The sequence below is a fragment of the Phyllostomus discolor genome, chromosome 3 (genome assembly GCF_004126475.2).
Source record: "Phyllostomus discolor isolate MPI-MPIP mPhyDis1 chromosome 3, mPhyDis1.pri.v3, whole genome shotgun sequence".
In the NCBI taxonomy this organism is placed as follows: domain Eukaryota; kingdom Metazoa; phylum Chordata; class Mammalia; order Chiroptera; family Phyllostomidae; genus Phyllostomus; species Phyllostomus discolor.
In genome coordinates this window covers 195,803,733-195,818,567 of record NC_040905.2, presented here as the reverse complement: position 1 = coordinate 195,818,567, position 14,835 = coordinate 195,803,733, and the positions used below count along the sequence as shown (strand labels likewise).

Below are 14,835 nucleotides of genomic sequence, written 5' to 3'. Positions count from 1 at the left end.
ATTTAAAATAAAAATTTGAAATATTCTCTTCACTAGAAGATGTATAAGATTTGATTTTGAGAAACCTAACAGCAAATAAAAAGAGTGTGTAGTAAGGAGACAGGAAAACCAACTAAGTGATTTTTCTGAGTTGGTGAGAGTTATCATTGAAACAAAAGCCTCTTGCAATATATTCTACTTTTCTTAACAATGTACAGTTTTCATTATACTTAGATTTTATAGTGGGCATTTTCTTCCTTGTCCTCATATAATATACTTGTAGAGTTTAAGATCAACTCCTCTCATTATTTGTGAGATAAAGCATCTATGAATTTTCTGCATGTCATACATGAGTACGTTAGGGCTGTGCGTGAATTAAATTTTCCGATTCGTTTCATATTTTCAGTGGACTGTTGTAAACTAAATCGTACACTGGTAGGAAAGGAGAAAAAGCAGAGTCATTTAAAGCTGATTTTTTAAAAAAGGGGGATTTAATAAATTGTTTTAAAAGGAAGCAGCTTCAGAAGGCAGTCGGGGCTTGGCCTTGGGCGGCCTGTGGAAACCACAAGGCCGGCGCAGTGGGGGTGGTCAGCAGTCTCGGGCAGGAGACGGCGGGTCGTGCTCTCTTGGAAGCAAACCTCCCGGAAGGCTAAAACGTTTCCATTTCCTCCGAGAAGGTTTTCCCTCCCGCGCAATGCGGTTTAGTCACCTCTCCTTTCTGAGAAGCCCATGGTTACCGAGTGACCACCACCAACGCAGCCCTCCCTCGCTGTTCTGCATTTCTTTCTTAGGTATAGTGGTATCAATCCTGCCAGGTCCCCTGTCATACTGCTGTCCTGGCCTTCCAGATGCCATTCCAGGTGAGAGTTCACTAAGCTTTTTATTCTTAAGCAGCTCGTTTCGATGTGTGGCAGCTTTAGCCAAGGAGTGAGAGCCAGAGAATTTGCCAATGCTTTGGAAATCCTGGGAAACCAAGGGTGGGGGTGGGGGGTGGGGGGTGGCGCGGCTGGACATCCCCCAGTGGCAGGGTATTGTTTTAGGCCCGGGCTGCCACCTTCCTCAGACGATCCCCAGGCCTGAGCCCCGCGCCTCTCCCGCCCACGCCTCCAGGTGTGCATTCCCCGCCCTTCATTACTCTTCTAATATTGATAGTTCGCACTTGCAAAGCTTCACTGCGAAACTCGTAATCAGGGACAGAGAGGACTAAGGGAGCATCGTCACACTTGCTTTGGTCCGCAGACCCAGTCCATCGGAAACTCAGAAAGTCCTGCCCCTTGGCAGCAGCGAAGTCGACGGTCTGTGCTCTGCAGCCTCTAATGAAAGGCTGCGCTGGGAGAAACTGTGTGCCTTCTGTAAAGTTTAGGAACTGAACTGAGAGAGGCCATACTTCAGGGGTTTTGCGGGCCCCGCGATGTTTTCCAGAGCTTTGCAAGTGGGAGGAGAAGAGCAACAAAATGAACATGCAGGGTGTGAGGGAGCCCACCCGAGTCCTGCCAGCTGTCGGGGCCTGAGGTGAGTTCTGGAGGACCTGCGGGTGGGCACCCCGAGCTGGTGGCCGCGGGTCTCCCGCCGCGGGTGTGTCTGCTCGGCGGAGGAGGAGGAGGCGGCGGCTGGGGGCTGGTAGAGTAATGAATGGGAGGCTTGGGCAGCCGGAGCGGGAAGTTCGGTGAATGAATGGGGGAAGGGGATTGCAGAAGCTAAGGGCTCGGGGGTGTCACACCAGGTAAGGGAATGAGCTAGGGGGGGGGGGGGGGGGGGGGGGGGGGGGGGGGGGGACTGGAGTTGCTGACTTGTGCTACGTGGAGCTAGCAGAAAAGAAAGAAGGCGGGGAAGAAGGAGGCTGGCGTCCTCGCTGCCTCTTCGGCCCTCCCTCGGCGCCCCCTCTCCGGTGGCCCCTACCCGCGCACCAAAGCCGGAGCAGTTGGGGCCGAGCCGCGTTGGACGCTCCGGGAGTTGTGACTCCCCTGTACCCCTGCAGAGCACTGCCTGGATCTTGGGCAGCCTGGACTCCGCCGCCTCCGAGCCCTCTGCGGCCTCCCGGCCTTACGCCGGACCCCGGCAGGGTGGGCGCAGGGGGTGGCCTGGCTCCTGGCAACAGTCGAGGGGCCGCTGGCAGAGAGCCAGTTCAGCTGGTTGCGGGAGGGGGCACTCGGGGACTGACCGCTTAGCCGGAGGCCAGCCCGGGGCAGCGGGAGCCGGACTCCAGGCGGCGGCAGCAGCGAGCGCAGGTAAAGAGGAGGGTGTGGGCGGGGGACGGCGCCCCTTGGGCTCCGAGCCAGTGGCGGCGGAGTTGCCTCCAGCGGGTTGGGATACTCTGTCTGGCGGCAGGCGGGCTTTGTGGTTGTGCGTGCGAGTGTGTGGGTGCGCGCGCGCGCTCTCGCCCGTGTCGGGTGTGGGTGGGTGTGCGTTCTTGCGAGCCGGCCTGCAGGAGGCGAGGCTATCCTGGCCTCCCTAACGAACCAGTTGACCGAGCCCGGGGAGGGAAGTTGCCGCAGACGCCCGGGCCGCCGGCCCTCCTGTACCCCGGCCAGGTTAGTGCGTCCCGGGGCGCGCCCAAGTGACACGTAGGTGGCCTCGGGTTACCTGGGACCGGGTGGGGGCACGGGAAGGCTTGCCAGGGGCACTGAAGATCCCCCAAAGCCGCGTCCGGGTGGACATGGACTGCGGGGTGTCCCTACACCCAGCAGCTCGGATCTCCCGGACCACTTGCTTCTTACCGACGACTCAGTAGTCTGTCCCGGGCTGAGGACTTTAAACTTAAGTATCTGTCCAGCCGCTTAACAAACACGCTTAGCAAGTAACTGGAAAATCTAAGGCAAGGGAGGGACCTGGCTTTCAGCTGGTGGTTTGGAAATCAACGGGCTCGTTTGGTTTGTGTAAGACTAACTTGTGTTGAATGGATTTAAAATTTATTGTTGTTTTTCTTTGCTGCCATTCGGCCTTTTGATGTGTAGGAATGACGGCATCCAGGACTTGTTGCCTTCAGTCTGGGGCCCGAGACTGTTGATTCTGCTGCTACTTCTGCTCTCCTTTCTTTTCCTTTTTGCTGCAATCCATGTCTTCCCGCCCCCCGCCCCGTGAATGTGGGTTTCCAGCGAGCATTCGCTTGTTGAAATTTCACTGTGAATGCGTGGTATCCCATTGACATAGGTACGTATTTGCAAAAGTGCATATTGAAGACACGTAACTGCAGTTACTAGAGCAAAAATCCTCTATTCCTTCAGGCTCTAACAGTCCGTGGTTTTCATCGCCTTGAATTTGTGTCGTTTGCCCAGTGGAAGCGTTAACTGTGAAGTGAGAGGTCTGCGACTCAGAGCCTGCAGTTTTGCTGAAAAAGGGAGACCCCGCACTGGAAATAGTGATAAGTTCTTGGAAGGAGACAGTGTCTTGTCAAACTGAAGAGTAAGCCCCAATGAAAAAGGGTGTAGACTGGAGTTAGGGTTGTTTGGATCGAAGTAAATTCCATTGCTCATCCACTCCCTCCCGCTCACTGTGCCGCCTGGTTGTTTCAGCCCCGCTTCTCCAAATCCGGAGGAGGAGTGAGCGTATTTGCCCCCAATACAAAATTGTTACCAGCAGCCAGCGTTATAAGCATGTTACGGCTGAATCTTTCTTGATACCGTTTAATTCTAAGATAAAGAAGCCACATAGCAGGAGAAAGAAGTACTGTGTGGCGGGAAGGCGAGGACTGAGGGCCAGGCAGGAGGACGGGGCTGTCATAATTCAAGCCAGCGCGCACACCGCGTCCCCTAGTGGTGCGACCTTAGCCGGTCAGGTCAGCCCGTTCTCCTCCTTCTCCGTGCGCTCATCTAGAAAATGGAGGGGTTTAATGATCTTCGCTGTTCTTTCCAGTTCCCCAGGTGACTAGAAACTGGTGGGTGGCTGTCCCATGTTAGAACAGTAGGCAGAGGGCAGAGGGGAAGTGTGAGGGGTTAGACCTGGAGGGAAGTGAGAGGGCAAGAGGGCCAGGAAGGTGGAGGAAAACCAGCAGTAGGAGCTGCCAGCACGGGGAAGAGCCTTGAACTGGGAGTTCATTTTTTCTTTTTCTTTTTTAAAATTTCTTCCTCTACAAGGGCATCAGTAGTACTGCCTCCCCCATCAGCCTTCCACTACTCTTGTTTAAAACGTGTGAACCTGCTTAGCCTTAAAATCAAAAAGACCCTTACAGCTGACCTATGCTCCTTCTAATCTGCAGCATTGTCTCTCCGCCAGGCAGCACCGCCCAGGGCGCTCCGCCTGGATCTCGGTATCCCTGCGGAGGATGGGAGAAGGGAACAGAGGGGGGGGTGTGAGTGGCAGCCCTTTCAGCAACTTGCATTGTAAAACTTCTCCTTTCATTTGAAGTTAATATTTTCCAAAGGGTAATTTGATTAAAAAAATTACACCATAGTATTTTCAAGGTTTTACTGAATCTGTTCTGTTAACACCTACTGGAAAATTCAGAGACAGCAAAATGCTTAACTTACTAAATCTTTTTGATACATAATGACATTCAGTCTGATAGTGGCTGTGAGGGCCAGAAACCGTATTTCAAATGCTTTGTAGGGAAAGTTGCATTCTGGGAAGAATACACTGTCATATTTACGGGGAAGCTCCAAGTGTTCAGGAAATAACAAGGGTTTTAAAATTTAGTTTGAGGTCATGATTTGAATGTCTATGCCTGATATGTAGCCTTTCTTTAACTTTCTGGTACCGATATACATATGTACTTGAGGAACATGATTTATAGTAAAAGTGACATGCAATGTGCTAAAAACTGGAACAGAAGCTCTTGGTTGAAAGTCTGCTCTGGCCTCGCTGACTTCGGCATCACATTCCTGTTTGTTTTCTTCTTTTTGCGTAGGTTACCTAAAAAGTCCCTATCGTGTTATTAGTTAACTGTTTCACGGAGAGCCATTATGGATGTCTTAGAGTTGGGCTGGAAGGAGGAAATTTTAATTCAGTAAGCAATGACTGAATCCCTCCTCTAGGGGAGATATTGGAATGATAAAAGGAGGCTCTAGAAAGAGCTGCAGTGCCGGGAAGGGATGCAGCTAACTTCAGGACAGCTGCTGGATTGCATAGCTGGGCGGCAGTGACAGAACCCAAGAACCTTGGCATGCCAGGGAATGGAAGACTTTGGGGAATGCTTCTGAAAAGAGGCTTGAAGGATGCAAATGATGCATCTTTTAAAAGATAAATGTCATGGGTGAAGATGTGGCTGGAACCCAGGGTAATGAGAGCTGGGAAGAGACAAGGTGGTACATTATGGGGGGCCTTGGGTGTTATTTTAAAGAGTTGTGCTATGCAGGGTGGGGAAGGCAAAGTAGTATTTAACCCCAAGATATAGGAAGACACCGAGTAACACATATTGGGGCATTGTGAGAAGGGAAATGATTGAGAGGCGATTGGGCTTTTATTCTATCAAGTTCCACTGTAACTCATGGCTAGTGAGTTCTATCTAGGGCACTGCCTCTGGCTTATCCTGATTATATAGAAGTTGCAGAACACATGGATGTGTGGTTTCTCCCCACCCCCACAACTGATAGTGATTTTTCTACTTGTGAGAAAATTTAATTTAGTAAAAATGAATGACGCTACTGTGTTATGTCTGGACCTTTGGAGTATGTGGATTAAAATCATTCTCCAGGCACAGAGCTGACCAAGAAGGCATTTTGTTTTGTTTTGTTTTGTTTAGGGAAGGGCCTGCTGGTTAATGTTAACTTAAACATGACTCCACTGGCAACCAGCATTCTTGACCCTGTTTATGTTGTACATAGTATTTAACCACAATGGTTGAGTATCTGTAGCACAAAATTATTACCGGTTTGGAATTGGGGTTAATGCCTTTGTAGAGAGTAGGGGTGTGGGTGGCGGGGAGGAGGTGGAAGGAGAGTAGCACCCTGAACACTTCAGTGAGGGCTGACCCAACTCTGAAAATCCTTTATTAAGTTTAACCTCCAATAGAAGCAGCCTGCTCAATCCTGGAGACTTATACTTCTTAAACAACATTCCTTTTGGCCATGTGCCCCCCCACCCCCAAATCTCTAGAGCTAAGTAAGGTGTCTAGCTTATTATCTCTTGTACAGGAAGAATGCCTGTGGGATCCATTTGGGAGAGGTGCTTAGCAGCCCTGTAGGTTTCCTTTCACACCCCAGTCCCTCTGTCACGGGTACAAATAGATGGCCTGTCAGCTGCGTGTTCAAGGTGGAGCTCATTTGGGTAAGCGTTCTAATTGCCCTTGAATCTGGAGATGCTGGGTTACCAAGGAGATAGTTAATTAAAGAAGATAGGTCAACTGCTTTTTACTATTATCTGAATACAATTTGAATGAATTTGAATGATCTTCCCAGCAGTTTGCATAATCTCTGCAAGAGAACTCGGGTTTGGCTTGTTTGATCATTTCACTGAGTTAAGTGAGGAGCGCAAGGTTAGTTTACTGTATTTATTAGAAGGATATGCTTTTGTTTTGGAGGGAAGGGCATTAAGGGATTTTATTTAAACTCTGTGACATTTCTTTCCTGCAGATTATTATGATTTCTTTTTTTTTAAAAAGATTTTATTTATTTATTTTTAGAGAGGGAAGGGAGGGAGAAAGAGAGAGAGAGAGAGAGAGAGAGAGAGAGACAGAAACATCAATGTGTGGTTGCTGGGAGCTGTGGCCTGCAACCCAGGCATGTGCCCTGACTGGGAATCGAACCTGCGACACTTTGGTTCACAGCCTGAGCTCAATCCACTGAGCTACGCCAGCCAGGGTAGATTATTATGATTTCAAAGAAGCATCATTGTTGTTGTTATTAATGGCCTATGGGGATGGGTCAAAGAAAATCATTTTAATACTTCATTGTTAACGAAACTTTACCCTTGAAGTTCATGTAAAAGTCAACTTTCTTTTAGAAGTGAAAGAGGACTATTTTAGTCTGTGCATGGATTTAGGTTATAATTTGTTTTATTTTTGTGGTACTGTTTTTAAAAAGTGGTATAATGACAGGACAGCCTCTTTAGTCCAGTGCTAACACAAGCACGCACAAGCCTGAATGAGGTGGATCAGGCTGTGCTTGTTGTATTTAATATTCTTAAACAACGTTCCTTTTGGTCATGTGCTCCCCCACCCCCAAATCTCTAGAGCTAAGGTGTTTAGCTTATTATCTCTTGTACAGGAAGAGATAATAATAAGAGGAGATATGGGAAAATGATTTCAAAATCAGCCTCTTTCACTAAAAGAGGAAAAAAAGTTTAATAACACCTGATTATGAATCTTTTTGGGGTGGGGTCCCCAAGGTTGAAACTGTGACATGAAGGGAATTTTGTTCATTTTGGTCAAGTGTGCCTTTGCTTTTTTAAATTTTATTTTATTATTTTAAATTATATTTTATTGATTATGTCATTACAGTTGTCCCAGTTTTTCCCTCTTTGCTCCCCTCCACCCAGCACACTCCTACTCCCTCAGGCAGTCCCCACACCATTGTTCATGTCCATGGGTCATGTGTTTAAGTTCTTTGACCGCTCCATTTCCCACACTGTACTTTACATCCCCATGGCTGTTCTGTAACTACCTACACGTACTTCTTAATCCCTCACCTCTTCACCCCTCCCTCACAGTTCCCCATACTTGCCTCCCATTGGCAACCAGCACAATACTCTCTGAATCCATGATTCTGTCTCTGTTCTTCTTGTTTGCTTAGTTTGTTTTTTAGATTCGATTGTTGATAGATATTTATTTGTTGTCATTTAATTTTTCATAGTTTTGATCTTCTTTTTCTATATAGTCCCTTTAACTTTTCATGTAATAATGGCTTGGTGATGATGAGCTCCTTTGGCTTTACCCTGTCTGGGAAGCTCTTTATCTGACCTTTGATTCTAAATGATATCTTTGCTGGGTAGAGCAATTCTGGCTATAGGTCCCTGCTTTTCATGACTTTAAATATTTCTTGCCAATTCCTTCTAGCCTGCAAAATTTCTTTTGAAAAAACAGCTGACAGTCTTATGGGAGCTCCCCTGTAGGTAACTAACTGCTTTTCTCTTGCTGCTTTTAAGATTCTCTCTTTATCTTTAACTTTTGGTATTTTAATTGTGACGTGTCTTGGAGTGGGCCTTTGTGTACCCATCTTGTTTGGGACTCTCTGTGCTCCTTGGACTTGCATATTTATTTCCTTCACCAAATTAGGGAAGCTTTCTTTCATTATTTTTTCAAATAGATATCTAATTTTTTACTCTTTCTCTCCTTCTACTGGCATGCCTATGATGTGAATTGTTGGAAGGCTTGAAGTTGTCCCAGAGACCACTTTCACTACCTTTGTTTTTTATTTTTTATTTTTGGATTCTTTTTTCTTCTTGTTCTGATTTGTTGTTTTTTGGCTTCCTCGTGTTCTAAATCATTGATTTGATTCTTGGTTTTATCAACTGTGCTGTTGTTTTCCTCTAAATTATTCATTATTTCAATTAGTGTATCCTTCATTTCTGACTGGATTTTTTTTATGCTGTTTTCACTAAGTTCCTTGTGCACACATATAACCAGTGTTATGAACTCTGTGTCTGATAGATTGCTTATCTCCATTTTTTTTAGTTCTTTTTTTGGAGTTTGATCTGTTCTTTCATTTGGGCCATGTTTCTTTGTCTCCTCATTTTGGCAGCTTCCCTGTGTTTGTGTCTATGTATTAGGTAGAGCTGCGTCTTAGTAGTGTGGCCTAATGTAGTATGTGTCCTAAAAATGGTCTGGAGAAACAGACTGTCCCATCAATGAACCTGGATACTCAAGATGCTCCCTTCCTGTGGGCTGAATACACCCTCCTCTTGTAGTTGAGCCTTGGTTGCTGTTAGCAAGTCAATGGGAGGGATTTACCTAGGCCAGTCAGTTGCAAGAACTGGCTGTGAACAGTGACTACCAACCCCCACCATCTGTGAAGGATCAGCTGTGCAGGGGCAGGGGGGTGGTGTCCAATGTGGTCTGTGGCTATCTACTAGGTGCACTGGTTCTGAGGTTTCCTGGGTGGTGCTGGCCAAGGTCAGCCCCCACTTGTGTTCTGCCTGTGGCCATGCTGCATGAGCTGTAAAGCAATGTGAGATGACTGCTAATTGTGTCAGGCTTGGAGATTCCAAGGAGAAGTCAAGCTGTGAATCTAGGCTGGCTGTTGCTAGTGCTGGGCCTGCAGCCATTTAGCAAGAGGTGAGGGGTCTGAGGGGTTACTGAGGCCTGCTGTTGGTTGTTTGATTGGATTTAGGGAGTTGTGAATGATGTGCCAAGACCAGCCATTCATATGGAAAAGTCAGTTAACAGTTTGGATGAGACTGTTAGTTGGGTGGGACAGAGCCTGGGTGGTGGTGGTGGGGGCGGGGGGCGGGATCTCCAGCTCAAGGCAAACAGTGTTAGCCAGGTTAATGGAGTATCAGATTTGGCACCTAGCTGCCAGCTCTGTTGCTCTGTTGGGGAAAGGCCCAGAAAAGGGACAATGTCCTCTGCCCACCTTTCTGTCTGGGACAAAGCCGTCCCCCAGCTCTTGCCTTGATGCCAGATACTTTGGTTCCTTTCCATATGCCTCTGGTGTCTTTCAAGCTGCTACCCCAATGTAGGAGTTCAGAGGGAGTAAGTCCTAGTAAGTCCATATGTGGACTCTTGAAGGGGATTGCTTGAGACTCTAGAAGGTTCTTCCATTAACTCAATCCCTGCTGGTTTTTGCAGCCAGAAATTATGGGGACTTATCTTCCTAGCACTGGAACTTTGGGCTGGGGGGCTTAGTGTGGGGCTGCGACTCCTTGCTCCTGAGATATTCCTTGTGAATTTTTATGCATGGGCTGATGTGGAACCAACCCATTCTGTGTCTCTGCCCCTTTTACCAATCTGAATGGACGTGGTTTCTTTAATCCTGTAGTTGTCAGACTTCCATTAAACTGGATTTCTGACAGTTCTGAGTGCTGGTTGTCTATATTTTAGTTGTAATTTTGATGTAGTTGTGTAAGAAGGTGAGCCATGTTTACCTATGCCGCCATCTTGACCGGAAGTCCACCTATGCTTCTTAAAGTTTAGGGTTTACTATACAGAGACTGCTACTGTGAACAATTTCTTTCTCTCTCTTTCTTTCTTTTGCGGTAGGCTTGCTTTCTTTCTGTCGGGAGGCGGTATACGAGCGGGCGCCTCTTTAGGAGATCACTAATGCCTTCATCATAACCTCCCCTCCCCCCCCCTTCATTCCTCTTCTCTTCTTCTACCCCTCCACCTCCTTCCTTCCTTCCTTCCTCTTCCTTTCTCTCTCTCTTTCTCTCTCCCCACCCCCTCTCCCTCCCTCCCTCCCTCTCTCTCTCCCTCTCTCTCTCTTTTCTTTTCTTTCCCACAAGTTGCCCCTTATTCATTTTCTTAAATTTCAGAACAGTGGAATGGGTTGATTTAATGTAAGTCTGTTATACTCAATTTTCTTTCTCTCTGTTTGTGCTTGACCAATGCCTAAACTGCCTTCTTTCTGAAATCCTTCCCCAACAGAAGGATATTCCTGGCTCCTTGAGAGGAGAAATGATTCAGGGACAGAGGAAATAAGTTGTTTTCAACCCTAGTAGCACAAAGTTGACTGCCTATTATATACTATCCATTGTGCTAGGTACTAGGGGTAAGGATTAAGGGGTGAATAAGGCAGGATTCTTATCCTCCACGAGGAGCTTACAAACATATTCACGGACGATTGCAATTCACTATAACACACATGATGAAACCAGGCACGGGGAACCTTAGTATCAGGGGGGAATCTGACCCTCAGGGGCTTAGGATGGGTGTAGGATGGAAGGTGAGGTTGGGGGTGTTTCAGGAAAGGTTCCTGGAAGGTTAGGATCTGGAAGGACCAGAGGAAATAAATGAAGAAACCTAGAAGAGGAAAAAGGGATCACAATAGTGGGAATCCAGAGGCTTTTTATTTTTAGTTTTGCTGTTGTTGGGTAAATCAAAGGTCCTCTCTTTTTACATCTGTAAAGTAGGAATGAGAACTGATATCTGCTTGCTAATTCTAGTTTTCATTTACTTGTTTCTTAATTTAATCATTTATTTGTTCATTTATCCATTCCATAGTGAATAGGTATTTGTTGCACACCTACCATGACTGAGGAACAGTAGCAAACAAGACCTGGTCTCTTCTCTCTTCTCTCAGGGACCTTGGTTTCTGTCATATCATGTTAGTAGAAGTTCTTCTGAAATCCCCTCAAATATGGAGCAGTTTGTTGAGCTATTCTTCAACTTTAGGAATGTTTTCTTCAAACTAGTCTCAGTATCTTCAGGTCAGTTAGCTTTTCCTTCTTAAATAAGAGAAGAAGAAGGAGACAGAACCTGGGGTCCTTTTCTTTTTTTATAAACTTGAAATGTTCTGCCTACATTTACATGATAGTTGTCAAGTCTAGGAATAGATGTAGCTGTTTCTTATCTGTAATGCTGGCTTTCTTTCCTTCCTTCTCCCTTGTCCGTCCTCCCTTCCTTTATTCATTTGTTCGTTCCTTCCTTCCTTCTCCTCACCCAAGGACATTTTTTCATTGCTTTTAGAGAGAAAGGAAGGGAGAGAGGGAAACATCGATGTGAGAGAGAAGCATCAATTGGCTGCCTCCTGAACACACCCAGATCTGGACCAGGGATCAGGGATTGAACTTGCAACCTATGTATGTGCCCTGGCCAGAACTGACCCCAAACCTACAACCTTTCGGTTATGGGACGACACTCCAACCAACTGAGCCACCCAGCCAAGGCTGGCTTTCTTTTTTTAAAAAATATATTAGTAATAGATAGAAAATTTTATTGACATTCAATATTATTTTGTATTTCAGGTATACAGCCCAGCAGTTAGACAATCATATATATGATTTATAACGTGATCCCCTCAATATTTCAGTTACACTCCTGGCACTGTACATAATTACTAGAGTATGCAATGGTGGCTTTCATCTCACTTGGGATCTTTTAAATTTTGACCCAACTTGTGTTTGTATTTCTGTATTCGCTGTGTGACTTGCTTCCTAGAATAATGCAAATCTAGTGTTCGTGGGAAGTCAGACCTCTTCTGAGGTCATGCTATCATAATACTTTGCTCTGTTAATATGTTTTACTTATCTCGTTTGAGTCACTCAGGGATATGAAAATAGAAGAAAGTGTTCCAAGCAGAAGAAGGAGCTGTATTCATTTGTAAAAGATGTGGTTTTTGTAATGATTCAAAAATATAGACACGTCAAAGTAATCATCTCCCTCTGCCACTTGAGCCTTGCCTGAGGTAACCCCTTTGTCATCAGTTTGTTACGCAGCCTTCCATACTTGTCCTTTTGCTTATAGAAACCTACAAGAATGTGTGTGTTTATATATATTTACATGTGTGTGGTATGTGTGTGGGCCTGTTTATGTGTTCTCATATATATGTTTGTATATATGTGCGTGCGTGCGTGCCTGCGCTTCCTCTGGCCCCAATTCTCTTCGGTTTTAGAGAGGCTGTTGTTGAGGCTGCCACCATGAGTCACACGTTTCAAGTCCAAAGAGCCTGCCCGGCTCCTTTTTAATCGGGGCAGCATGGTATTACTCAATTAAGAGTTCTTGTCAGAGAGATATGAACGTCTGGCTGTTATGAACAGGGAACAAGAAAAGTATTTCCAGCTGCATGACCACCGAGACAACAAATGTCATTGCAGAGAATGTTATTTCCACAAGGACTCTGCTTCATCTGGAGCTCAGGAAGGGGAGGAGGGGCATTTCGGAGCACGTATTTGGCATCTGTGAACCTTTTGTTGGGTGGCAAACAAGGCGATTGTGGAAGGCCGATCAACCACTTCCAGAGCACAGCAGAGCAGATAGGTGGAGTTACTCATTATAGGCAGGTCTTATTGGGGGAGTATGAGCGGACCCCCTTAGGAGGTGGCAGTCAGTGGAGGATAGGGCTGGAGTGTTCTTACTCAGGGAGAAACAGAGTTGCCTTTTGTTAAGGGGATTGCTTTGCCATTTTGGATTACAATTTGTTGGGAAAGGGATTATTGTCATGTGTAGAAAATGAGGCATTCATTCTGTACTCAGTATGTATTGTAGTGTCACAGGGCTTGCTGTACTTTCTGAGTAGACAGAGACTTAAAGGTTCAAAGGCTGGGGCAGGATGACTGACTTTTCCAAGTTCACTAGTCACTTTATATGAGACCCTGTCAATTCAGTTCAACGTAGCTGCATGCTTCTATGGTTAAGTCCTTATGCTTGGCTGAGAACACTAAAATTAAAAAATATATATATATATATAGAAGAGAAACAACCACCAAGAAAGTATGGTCCCTGCTGTCAAGTAGCTCATAAACATGGAGAGCCATGAATACAAATGCCCAAGATTAGACAGACACAGATAAATGTAAACCGAAATTTAAGCCAAATGTCATCTGAGTATCTGCGACAAAGAGAGTAACTGCTTTGGAGCAAAGATTTGCAGCAAGAGTCTGTCCTCCATGGATAAGCTAGCTGAAAACTCACTCCACAGGGAAGAGTCATAGTTAAGGGAGGCCCAGGTCCTGCGTGTGAGTGACAGGTTACGGTTTGCAGCACAGTGCTGGTATGCTTTGCATCAACTCTGAAGGGCCACTAGGAGGGTGCTGAAAGCTGTTAGGGACAAAAAAAGGGCATGCTGATGCCATTAACAGAGAGGAGGCACACGAGAGTGTGAGGATTGTTCCAGAGAGGCATGGAAGCACAGTTTTCAGCTTGGAAGCTTAGCTGAGAGAAGTCAGACCTTGCCAGCACTCGGGGTGAATTGTTACATGTCGAAGTAAATACGGTCATGTGCCACTTCAGCGTGGGAATATGCTCTGAGGAATGCATCATTAGGCGATTTCATCCTTGAGGGAACATCACAGAGTGCACTCACACAAACTTAGATGGTACAGCCTGCCACATGCCTAGGCTGTATGATATAGCCCATTGCCCCTAGGATAGAAGCCTGTATAGCACATTACTGTACCCAATACTGTAGTCAGTTGTAACACAATGGTAAGTATCTGTGCATCTAAACATAGAAAAGGTACAGTAAAAGTACGTTATAAAAGATTAAAAAATGATACACCAATATAGGGACTTAACATGTGTGAATGGAGTTTGCAGGGCTGGAAGTTGCTCTGGGTGAGTGACGAGTGAGTGGTGAAGGCCTAGGTCATTGCTGCATGCTACTGTAGGCTTTACAAACACTGTGCACTTAGGCTACACGAAATTCATAAAACAACATGAAAGTAAATCAAGTACCAGAGAAAATGATTCCATCAAGAGACGTGGGTAATCATGAGATACTTGAGGCTGCTTTCTGGCTGCAAATATCTCGGCATATTTGGCATATTGTTTTACAGCAAACTTCTTTTTCACACACAGAAAGAGTGCACTCTAAAACAATAAGTATAGCGTAGTAAATACATCCATCCATAACAGTCCTTTAGTGCCATTATTGAGTATTATAATGAGTTCGTAATTATTGAGTACTCAATTATTGAGTACGTAATTGTTCGTGCGATACTTTTGCACCACTGGCAGGGCAGCGGGGTTGTCTGCACCAGCGTCACCACAGACATGAGTAACATGTTGCACTATAACGTTATGTCAACTGTGATGTCACCAGGTGGTAGGGATTTTTCAGCTCCACTGTAATCTTACGGGACTGCTGTTGTGTATGTGGTTTGTTGTTGACGGAAACATCTTTGTGCTGGGTGTGACTGGACCAGTGAAATGTGTGTGACGAGCTGCAGAGAACTTTTTGAGTGGGAAGAGTGGGAATGCCTGTTTTTTTAAAAAATTATTTTTGTTTTTCCCCCAAGCTCTGTTGATGTATCATTGACAAATAAAATTCTATTTAAAAGGTACGACATGATGAAGTGATATAGGTATGCATTGTGAAAGGATTCACCCCG

At 45.8% G+C, this 14,835-nt stretch overlaps 1 protein-coding gene across 3 annotated transcripts in view; it reads left to right on the top strand.

Annotated features, from left to right (window-relative positions):
* Nucleotides 1-1,679: 1,679 nt before the first annotated feature.
* The window catches only part of LPAR1 (lysophosphatidic acid receptor 1), a 136,774-nt gene continuing 123,618 nt past the window's right edge, over nucleotides 1,680-14,835 (top strand). The window contains exon 1 of one of the 3 annotated variants that reach the window (XM_036022044.1): nucleotides 1,680-1,702. The gene's annotated coding sequence lies outside the window, so the exon portion shown is untranslated. Of the gene's footprint in view, nucleotides 1,703-2,080; nucleotides 2,208-2,317; nucleotides 2,511-14,835 lie in introns of those variants that run through there. The other 2 variants (XM_036022043.1, XM_028520110.2) reach the window with 2 other exon arrangements.